The following is an 11,524-nucleotide window of genomic DNA, read 5'->3' on the forward strand; positions in this document are numbered from 1 at the left end:
TGCAGATGATCAAGTTAAGATGATGTCATTAGGGTGGGCCTTATAAATTTGGAAATTTGGACACAGAGACAGACCCACACACAAAGAGAATGCCATGTGAAAATTGGAGTCATGCTGCCATAGGCCAAGAACTATTCAAAGCTAGGAGAGTGACCTGGAACAGATCCTTCCCTAGCACCTTCAGAGGGGGCATGACTCTGCTAACACTTTGATTTCAGATTTCCAGGCTCCAGAAAGATGAGACCATAAATTCCTGTTGTTCTAAGCCACTCATTTTGTGGTACTTTGTTATAGCAGCTCTAGCAAACTAATACAGCAATACTGTAAATTCAATCATCTACTGAGCCAGTATCTGGATAGTCTTCCCTAAACCTGCTTCTATTGCCATAAAAAGGGCATAGCATCCTTTCTTTGGTTTCTTAAGAGCATTTAAAGTTATATATATGGGAACCCTTTGTTCACTATAAGGTATTGAATATTTGTTATTTTTATCAGTGGAGATGAGCCTTGCATAATAACCACCCTGAAAGATCCATCATCTAAGCATAGGATGTAGCACACAGAGCTGTGCTCTCACTTGGATTACCTCATTCTCCAGGGTCTATTGTACTTTTTAAAATACAGTATTTTTTGTTTCATTTTAGGCAGTTTTTTTAAAGATTTAATTATTTATTTATTTATTTGGCAGAGAGATAGCCAGCAAGAGAAGGAACACAGCAGGGGAGTGGGAGAGGAAGAAGCAGGCTCCCAGCGGAGGAGCCGGATGTGGGACTCAATCCCAGAACGCTGGGATCACGCCCTGAGCCGAAGGCAGATGCTTAAGGACTGTGACTGCACTACCCATGTGCCCCAGGCAGTTTTAAAGTAAATAGATTATGCCTAAAGGCTTAAGAATTGTTTTCAAGCAATCAAATGAAATTGTAATGGAGAGAGAGAGAGAATGTTGATTTGTGTAGAGTTGACTTATGTTTGCCAATTGTTCATTTAATAAAGACAGATTTTTTTCTAATAGGCAGCTGTATGTGGGTGTGTGTGTGACTTTCATTTACAAAGAAAAGTACTGATTTATTATAAAAGTGTCAGTATTGTCAACTGTGCATTCCTCAAAGACTAAAGGGTTTTTATGGCACATAGGTGGTTACTTTAATATATCTATTATGGGGAAGGAGTAACCATTTAATAATTGCTATGATTTATTGAGCACCTACTATGTGTCAAGCATGTTAGGTTATTATTAACCCTCATAATAATCTTCTAAGGCAGCTTATTATTTACTAATAATTTGTGCCTGTTTTCCTGATGAAGACACTAAAGCTCAGAAGTACAAACAAGTAGTTAAGATGAAAAACCAAGGCTGTTTCTGAACCTAAGCTCCTTGCTCATGTATACTGTCCTTCACTGATACCACCACTCCCCTTCTTTTTCAGAGTGGGTATGTTTAAAGGGGTAAAGGAAGGATGGGGAGCATTGTCAGAAATCTGTGAAGTTCTGGTTGGCTCCAACATCATGGGGTAGAAAGAGTATGGGACTAAGAAGAAGAGACTAGGTAATTATCTCAGCTAGCCATTAATTAGTTGATGATATTGAACAAGTCACCTAGGCTTTCTTTGCCTGATTAATTCATCTATAAAATTGGGATTGGACCAGATGATTTCTAAGTTTTTCTACTATTTAAAAATGCTAGGACTCTATGAACACAACCCTGACCCTGACACAGGCTCAAAAATATCTACCAAGTGTCCTGTTAAACATTCTTTTAACTGCCAACAATGGTGGATCAATATCTCTTCAATTCATGAGCACCCTTGATAAAAGTATGTAAGCCTCTAAATTGAAGCCCTGTGTTCTCTCATGACCCCATCTGGCAGAGGTGATTTGGGGATATGCTACCAATACACAGATAATGAAGGAGTAGAGCGTGTGATCGGCTCATGCAGCTACAACCACACCTCTCCAGTGAGGTCTGAATCCCACCCTTGGAAAAGACCCCTGATACTCCCCAAGTTTGTCCTTCCTTAGGTACTCTCCCTCAGGCCTGGGGTATTCATCATAGTTCCCTCCCCCCCTTAATCATTAATCATAATTAATTATAAATTATATTTATATATTTTATATATAATATATATTAAAATATAATTAATTATTCTTATAAAGCTATAATTATTATAATTATTCTTTTTTTAAAGATTTTATTTATTTATTTGACAGAGAGAGAGACAGCAAGAGAGGGAACACAAGCAGGGGGAGTGGGAGAGGGAAGAGCAGGCTTCCTGCTGAGCAGGGAGCCTGATGCAGGCTGGATCCTAGAACACTGGGATCATGACCGGAGCCGAAGGCAGACGCTTAACGACTGAGCCACCCAGGCCCCCCTAATTATGCCTTTTATGAAACATTCCCTGTTGGATTTACTGTGTGGTTTCTGTCTTTTCATTGGACACTGACTGATACAATCTGTTAACTAATTGAGTCCACACAGATGTACTTGTAAACAGTTTTCTTGGTTGTTCGTACCCTTTTTGTTGTCCAAATGCATTTAGAAAGTGTAAATCATTACAAATGTGGCAATATGACATTGTGAAATATTAGCCAACATTTTTAAGCCGCAGATCTTTTTTTTGTCCTTTGACCATCCCCATTCAGGTCATTGAATGGGAGTCCTCTGTTGCCTCAGAGGGACAGAAGTTGAGGACAAAGGTAGTCCAGAGTTTTTGTTCTAAATTCAAGGGCTTAGATCTCGATGTAAATCAGGAAGAATTTGCTGCTCCCCTCACCTCTCCCCAACACTATATAAAAATTCTTTAAGCTGAGATGGGATATGTGTGCAAGGAAAACAAGACAGTTATGCACTGATCTTTTCTAAAACAAGAAGATAGTATTTCACCTATCCTTGTTTAGGATTAGCTCCAGATTCCTAGATGAGCTTAGGGAGTTCTGAGAGTAGAAGACATTTATGCCAACTTCCATCTGAAATCTGGAGGCTGACCCTCATGGAGTCCCCATACCACTTTATTGGGGCCCAGAACAAAAGCCTATGTGGGATGCCACTGGACAGAGAGGGTGTGGAAGGCCCTGCTAAGCCTCCTACTGGCTAAGAGAACAGCTAGATTTTTCTACATGTCCCCTCTTCCTTAGAGGGGGCTGCAAAGGTTAGCTGAAAGAGAAAACCAACTAACTAAGGGGTTTTGCCAAAGGGGACAGTATTGTGCAAAATGTCATGAAAGGTTATAACCAACGACCAAATGGGGACATGGGCATCTCAACAGATGCCATCCTGGAGAGACAGCAGCACCTGAAGGCCAGACAGGATCATACATTCAGTAGATGGCAATGTAGACAAGTGAGGAATGACAACCAGATCACCCCCTTCCCTCTAAAAATGTACTGTTCCTTAAACATCTGGGAACTTAAATGCTACCCTGAAGAGAACCTGAGGAAAGGAGATGTTTTTCACAGTTGACTGAGTTGGGATGACAGGAAAATTCTGAAATGACAGAGAAAACGTGGAATTCACTAACCCAGTTTTCAACCAGGGAGTAGATTGAGATGTTAAGACAGAAGCTAAGTTTAGCTATAGCAATCGGACTGCTAGGTGGGGTCCCTGGGTGGCTCAGTCGTTAAGCATCTGCCTTCTGCTCGGGTCATGATCCCAGGGGCCTGGGATCGAGCCCCACATCAGGCTCCCTGCTCAGCGGGAGGCCTGCTTCTCCCTCTCTCTCTGCCCCTGCTTGTGTTCCCTCTCTCGCTGTCTCTCTGTCAAATAAATAAATAAAATATTAAAAAAAAAAAAAGAAAGAAATCAGACTGCTAGGAACTCTCCAAAGAACATACTCATAAGTGATCAGCATTACTAACTCAAGGCAGAAGAAGAAAGAACAAGTTAAAGGAGGCAAGGTATATATGCTGGTGTGAGAATAGGTACTGCCCAACCTGTTGCTTACTTTCCCTGTCCCCAACCTCTCAGAATTCCTGGAAAGCAAAGAAGTCGCCTAGGGCTGGTCATGCCACCTGGTGGCTAGTGCAAGAAGTACAAGCAGTTCCACAAGAATACAATGTATTCAGAAACATTGCTGCTCTGGGAAGAGGTATTGTTAAAACAATAAGGTTAATGGGAAACATTTGGTTGAGACAGACCACTTAAAATGTATACAACTTAATAATGGCATCACTAACAAAAAAATAAGCATCCTAATAAATTAGCAGTACGATGAAAAAGACAAGTTTAATCCCCAATAAAGAAAGAAGTAATTAATAGAGGGCTTTACTTTTAAAAAATGAAGGTAGCTTCATGTAAAGGGTATAAGAACAGGTTGAGCCTATTGATTTATGGAGACAAGAATTCCATAAATAAAGATCAGGTAGGATTCCAACTCTAAGCCTGAGGACATGGCTAAATCACTACAAGAGAGTAATAGGGATGAATCATGGTGTTCTGTACAGTACTGTATTCCTCTGTGGCTTGCTGTGTTCAGCTGTGTGCACCCACTTTGACTTTCAGCTGTTGTTACTTAGTGGAACTGATTTGGTGGAACAAAACATTAGCCTATTGGGTAAAATTGCGTAGGAATCAACACAACTTTTGCCTCTTTCTGACATCATTTCTCTATTAACCAATCACGGATGGACTAATTTGCATATGAGAAACCTTTGTAATAGAAGAGCTTGTAAGTCACTTTCATTTCCGCCCCCCCAAGGTGACCCTGACCTACTGAGCACACTGTATCCAGTCCCCACCAGTCCCCCACTCCAACTCCCATGCTCACGTTTCCTCCAGTCTTCAAAACATTATCCCACATCAAGCAAGCTCTTTGTAACTCTTATTTAGCTGTTGTGACTCTCAGTCTACAAAGCCAGGTGTAGAGAAAAATCATTTTCTATAAATCAACTCAAGGTGGGGCTGGGTGGCTCCGTCTGTTAAGGGTCTGCCTTCAGCTCAGGTCATATCCTGGGTCCTGGGATTGAGCCCAGGGTCGGGCTCCCCGCTCAGCGGGGAGCCTGTTTCTCCCTCTCCGTCTACCCCTCCCCCCTCTTGTGCTCTGTCTCTCCCTCAAATAAATAAATTAAATCTTTTTAAAAAATAATAAATCAACGTAATTTCTCATGTCATGCTCTACCAAGTTGGCAGGAAATCTACCCTAGTCATTCTTGGAGTTTTCCTCTCACTTCCTGGGAGCCATGTCAAGATTATGTGGCCTCATGCAGTGGGGCCCACATTTTGGGAGCCCTCAGTTGTCCGTCCATACTGGCCTCTGCACCTCTGCAGAGGGTGCTAATGTCTCTCTCACACAGTCCTTTCAGATCTGGGTGCCATCTGCTGATGACAACAGGGAGTTGGGCACAAGGCTGCCCTAATAAACACAGTCCTCCCTCGACTTCCTATTACAAATGCGGGCAACATGGACACTGGGCTGCTCTCTGTCCCTTGACCTGGGGAAAGGAGAGGGGCAAGAGCCACTAGTAGCCTCCCAGACGATTGCCCAAGAATGAGGAGGCCCCCTCCAGTCCCCCACCTTCAAGGATCCACATCACTGGACTGGAGCTGAGGGTGCAAATGGATATGGCAGGCAGGCCAACTATGTTCCTACTTGATACTGGGGCCACCTATTTGGTCTCGACTTCCTTCTCCGGAACCCACTCCTCTAAAACTACACCATCGTGGGAATGTCTGGCCTGCCAGCCATCAAACAGTGCCCTGGTGCCCTGTTCTGCATTTGGGAGGGACAAGCATTTACCCATAGTTTTCTAATTATGCCCGAATGTCCCAGTGCATTATTAGGCAGGGATCTCTTAAAAATGGAGGCTGAAGTCATTTTCTGGCCTTATACTGAAAACTGTCTATGGAACCTGCAGGGGGCTCTCTTAACATCACCTTCACCCATTCCAACACAAATACTAAAAGGCTGGGATTCCCTAGTCAACCCAGACACCTGGGATCAGGGAACTTCTGGAAGGGCAATATCAACCACATCCATTATGATTCAACCTTAGGACCCCCATCACCACTCTCATAAAAAAACAATACCCTCTCAAACCTGAAGCTAAACCAGGACAACAGCCCATAATCACGATGTTTTCAAAACATGGGCTTCTTCTCCCCACAACCTCACCCTGCAACACTCCCATCTTAGCAGTTTAAAAAAAGGACAATAGTTATTGCCTAGTCCAAGACTTATGAGCTGTTAATGAGGCTGTTATACCCCTACACCCAACCATGCCAAATCCATATGTCATCCAGGGCACCCTTCCTTCAACCAGTCTCTGGTTTATGGTCCTGGACCTTAAAGATGCTTTCTTCTTCATCCCATTGGCTCAACAATCCCAATTTCTGTTTGCATTCGAATGGGAACCCCCTTGTGGGCCCACCCAACAACTTATCTGGACAGTACTCCCACAACAATTCAGGGATAGCTCCCACCAGTTTGGCCAAGCCCTCTCTAAGAATTTACAAGACTTATAACTTGAGGAAAGAACTATCCCTCTAATATGTGGATGATTTGCTCCCCCACTCAAGAGTTGGCCATCCAGCATACTCTCCAAACCCTAAACTTTTTGGCAAAAAAGGATACAAAGTATTCAAATCCAAAGCTCAACTGGTACAGTAGCAGGTGTCCTACCTGGGGGTTGTCATAACCCCTGGGAGACACAGTTCTTCCCCAGAAGAGAACCAAGCTATAATTAACCTATCCATAACCTACCACCCGTAGGTTAAGTGGCTGACTGCCACTTAGGCCTAACCTGTAAGTGGCTGACTGCCTAACAGGTTACTGCAGAGTCTGGATTCCCAGCTATGGACTTTTTGCCCAACCTCTTTATGGGGCTCTAAAAGGCAAATCAGACTCCACTCCCCTTAACTGGGGACCTTCACAACAGTCAGCAATGGACAATTTAAAGAGCCTGTTAAGCAGGGCACCTGTTATTGGTCTACCTAACCCAACCAAAACTTTCCAATTTTATGCCCAGAAAAAGGAGGACATCGCCTTGGGTGTTTTAACACAAAAATTGGGAACACTCCCCACCCCAGGCTCTGAAGGTGTGGCTGTTAACCTTGGGGGTGGCCAGCATCTGCTTTATCCCTCCTCCCTCATGCCTAACTACTTGCCTAATGCTTATGTTCCAGGCCCTGTTCCAAGCACCGGAAATACAAGGGTGAGCAAGTAGGTCCTCTGTCCCCAGTGGAGCTGCCATGTTGTATGGAAACATTTGTTCCTCCCAAGCTCTGTTCAAATTGCACACTTGTAAGCAAATTAATGACTACTGCAGTTTGAAGCCACTAAGTTTTGGGTGGTTACACAATGTTAAAAAGAAAACCACAGGGGTGCCTGAGTGGCTTAGTCGTTAAGCGGCTGCCTTTGGCTCAGGGAGTGATCCCAGGGTCCTAGGATTGAGCCCCGCGTCGGGCTCCCTGCTTAGCGGTCCTGCTCCACCTGCTTGTGTTCCCTCTTTCACCATATCTCTCTCTGTCAAATAAATAAAATCCTTTTTAAAAAAAAAGAAAAAAAAAGCCAATGAGATCTTCATTCACTGGGTTGAATTTTTGTTCTTGAACAACAATGGTAAGTTGCAACATCACATGTAAGCCCAAAAGAAATTCTAGTATTTACTGATAAATGTAAGGTTAATGCTAATAAAACTCTTTTATCAAGGATAAACAAGACATTTTGAAATTAAAAAAAAAATACTAGTAACAGTAATAATAGCATCTGTACTCATCAAGTGTTTTTCCTCTTATTTTTTAAAAAGACTTTATTTATTTGAGAGAAAGAGAGCATGTGCAGGGGGAAGGGCAGAGGGAGAGGGCGAAGCAGACTCCCCACCAAGCAGGGAGCCTGACACGGGGCTCAATCCCAGCATCCCCGGGGATCATGACCTGAGCTGAAGGCAGACGCTTAACCGACTGAGCCACCCAGGCACCCCTGCTTCTCCTCTTGGATCCGTGTGCACTGTTACGTGCTCTGTTCTGAATTTCGGTGAACCATCTTTTCCAGGCTCCTGGTCCTCTGGCTTCCAGATAGGTTTGGTCAGTGGTGACGAAGGATAGTCAGGAGAAAGGCAGACAGGGATAAGGGTCCCTGCCTGAAGAGGAAAGCACCTTAAAAAGGATCTTACACCAGCCTGGAAGGAGCCCTCCACCCTTTCCCACGTGATAGGTAGGTGACAAAAACCTGATTGGGTGACAGGCTCATGGAGGGTTAATCAGATTAAAACAGCTCACCAACAAGCCATAAAAACCCCTAGACTTAGAAGCTCCAGTGGTAGCCCTCTTGGGTCCCCTCCCTCTTCGGGAGCTCTGTACTAGCACTCAATAAACTTCGCCTTGCTGCCACCACTCTCCTGTTGGTCTACCTCTCATTCTTCTAAGCTGCATGACCAAGAACCCCGGACACCAAAGGAAAAGACATCCTGTAGCAGTGGGAGGTACAGGCATTAGACAGGAAGGGAGAAGCCAGGGTTTGGGGTTTATCTCCACCCACCCCTCTTCCCAGCCACCACTGTTTCTTGTGATGACATCCTTTCTAGCATTGGCTGTTACTCCGGAGTTCTACCACCACCAGGACAGGCCCTCTCTCAGGGGTGCTGGTTTCTGCCTGGTAAGCCTACCCCTCCCGAGAGCCAACCTTCCGGGCCCCGATAAGACCATTTCCTCCACTTGGGCCTCCAGGCCAAGGGATGTTAACTACTTGCTGCCGTGAGTGACCTCTGGGATGTCTCACCAGACTGACGGGCTTCTTAGCTCTTCCAACACATGGTCCCTTGGTTATTTTCCCTTTGTTGGAAACTGCCTTAAGTGGTTCCTGTTTCCGGGCAACACTGGGATTGATTCAATCACATATTTATTGTGTATTTTAGGAACACCTCTATTAAAGTTACTATTAGCATTTCCACTTTCCAGGTGAGAGAAGGCACAGAGAGATTAAGCAGCCCAAGATCACACATTCAGACTCGATGCTACTAATGTCTACAAGCAATGAAATACCGTCAGGAATTATTATTTCTTAATTAATGTTGAATAAAATTGACAGTCATTGTTAGGGGTCACGAGGAGGCCTTCTGGGGTGCTGGGAATGTTGGGCTATTATAACCAAACCAGTGTGACTTCGCTCCTTGGTAGGTCAGAAGCTAACCCCAGATTGCGTTGTCCCATGAAGAAAACTTTTATTTGCAACAAATGAGATCCCCAGGAATGGCTTCCAAAGCCCTGACTCCCTGAGAGAGGGTGAATGGGTTCCTTTTGTTTAGGGTTAGGAGGAATATTTAGATAGGGAGGCCTTGTCATCATATGCAGTGGCGGCCTTAAGGTCACACACGCTCCTTAAGGAAACATGCCTATGCGTACATTGTATGTTATGTAAATGAGGCTGAGGCTCTTCCTTGGGTGGAGATGTTAGTATTTAATGAAGGTAACTGTAGGTCATTTCAGAGGTCACTCCAGGGTCGTCTGCACAGGCGCAGGTGGGGAGTGGTGGGGTTAGCTTACCTGCAGGGTGGTTTGGGGTTTCATTTGTCTGAGTAAAGAGGTAAACTGGAAAGAAGAGCTTAAGGAAAAATGTAAGACGAAGGTTAGTGAGTGCACGCAGGTGGGCAGTAAATGCAATGTCAAGTCTTGGGCTCTCACTGGGGACACCTATTTGATCTGGGGCTGCTTACATGAAAGTGCTCACTTCGTGAACACTCATCAGGCTGTACATGGATTTGGGCACTTTTCTCTGTGTTATACTTCAATAAAAAGTTTACTCTCTATAGATATATTGATTTTTAAAATCTCCAGAAATCTCTAAGTCCTCATTAAATCTAAAATTCCCAAATGTTAAATTTCAAAACACATTATTTCTTTTTGAATTTCAGAGATTAGAGTTCCAATTTCAATTCAAGTCCATGTTATAAATAGTTTTGTGCCACACTGGCGCTAGGCGCTGGGAATGTAAGGACATAAACATAGCCTTCCCCCTGGTGGAAGCATGGGGAAGACCACATTGAAAAGGAATCCCAACCCAGATGTGGGTCCCACCCAAGAGGAAGTTTATTAGAATATGGGCGCTTATAAAGAAAGGAGTTAAGCCAAGTGGAACTGAAACTAATATCTGAGGCTAAAGGTGGGAATGTGGGAGGGGGAGGGGATGGGCCCACGGAAGAAACGCCAGAGTAAAGATACTGCACTGAGAGCAAGCAGGAAGTGAAAGGCTTCAGGGTAGCAGTGCTGGCTAGGCAGGCTAGGTGGGGAAGCGTAGAAAGGAAGCCATAGACAGAAAGGTAAAGCAGACCAGCAAAGGCTGATGAGGGAACAGAAGGCAAGCTGAGGACAAAGCAGAAACTGACACCCCGCAACCCCCCCCCCACCATGGGTTGTATGTGACATTCCTCAGGCACTCCTGGCTGCCCTAAAGGACAAAGAAATAGTTAACCTATAGATACCACGATCCTGCAAGACTTGAGTCTCCCTCAGTTTGCAAATGTCATAGCAGTTTACAAGAATGAAGCATTTCTATCACTAACCTAGCTCCCAGAAGGGAATGTAGATACAATTAAATGTCCTTATAATCTGCAGCCTCTAGGAAGTTCCCAACCATCTTCATGTTAATGCCTTGCAAGAGGGAAAAACAACCTTAACTTGACAATGGCAAGTCCTCTGGTATCTTGTGAGCCTTCTTTAACATATGAAAGTATTTCCTCAGCCTCCCTTTTTTCTTACCTCCCCCAACCCCATGGTATATAACAGCCACCCCTCACAACCCTGGTGTAGCAGCTCTTTCTGCCCACGGGTCCTTTAATAAACCACCAATTTTGCACCAAAGACGCCTCAAGAATTCTTTCTTGGTCTTCAGCTCGGACTCCACCCCACTGAACCTCACGTATATTTTACAACCTCATCAAGGCCACATTTCAGAAATGAATGTTCTGGCAGAAAATTGTTATCAGTGGCTATCAATGGCTCTCAAGTCTGCCTGCAAAGAAGTACTATGGATACCTGGGCTAACAGGAAGTCAGAAGTACATCTTTCCGGGGCACCTGGGTGCCACAGCGGTTAAGTGTCTGCCTTTGGCCCAGGGCATGATCCCGGGGTCCTGGGATCGAGCCCCACATCAGGCTCCTCCGCTATGAGCCTGCTTCTTCCTCTCCCACTCCCCCTGCTTGTGTTCCCTCTTTCGCTGGCTGTCTCTATCTCTGTCAAATAAATAAATAAAATCTTTAAAAAAAAAAAAAAAAAAGAAGTACATCTTTCCATGTAGCATGGGATGAGACCCTACCAATTCCCCCACGATCAATCACCAGGGCATGGGGAGGAGGGGAGGAGGTCATAGTAAATCGAGGACAGGGTTTGGAAGTGGGGAGGTAAGGAGTTACAGAGTGGAGGCTCCATGCCTTGGGCCACCGTCTCTCTTCCTGGGGACAAACTTCTTGGTGTCCAGTCAGCTTTTTCCCTCTCTCATTACACACAGAGGCCACTGTCTTCCCTTCCCAGGCCAGCTCTCCTTCCCCGTTCCTGCTTGACTTGACACAGAACGCAGCCTCACAGTGATCCTTGGGCAAC

This window comes from Ailuropoda melanoleuca, chromosome 15 (genome assembly GCF_002007445.2).
Source record: "Ailuropoda melanoleuca isolate Jingjing chromosome 15, ASM200744v2, whole genome shotgun sequence".
Lineage (NCBI taxonomy): Eukaryota > Metazoa > Chordata > Mammalia > Carnivora > Ursidae > Ailuropoda > Ailuropoda melanoleuca.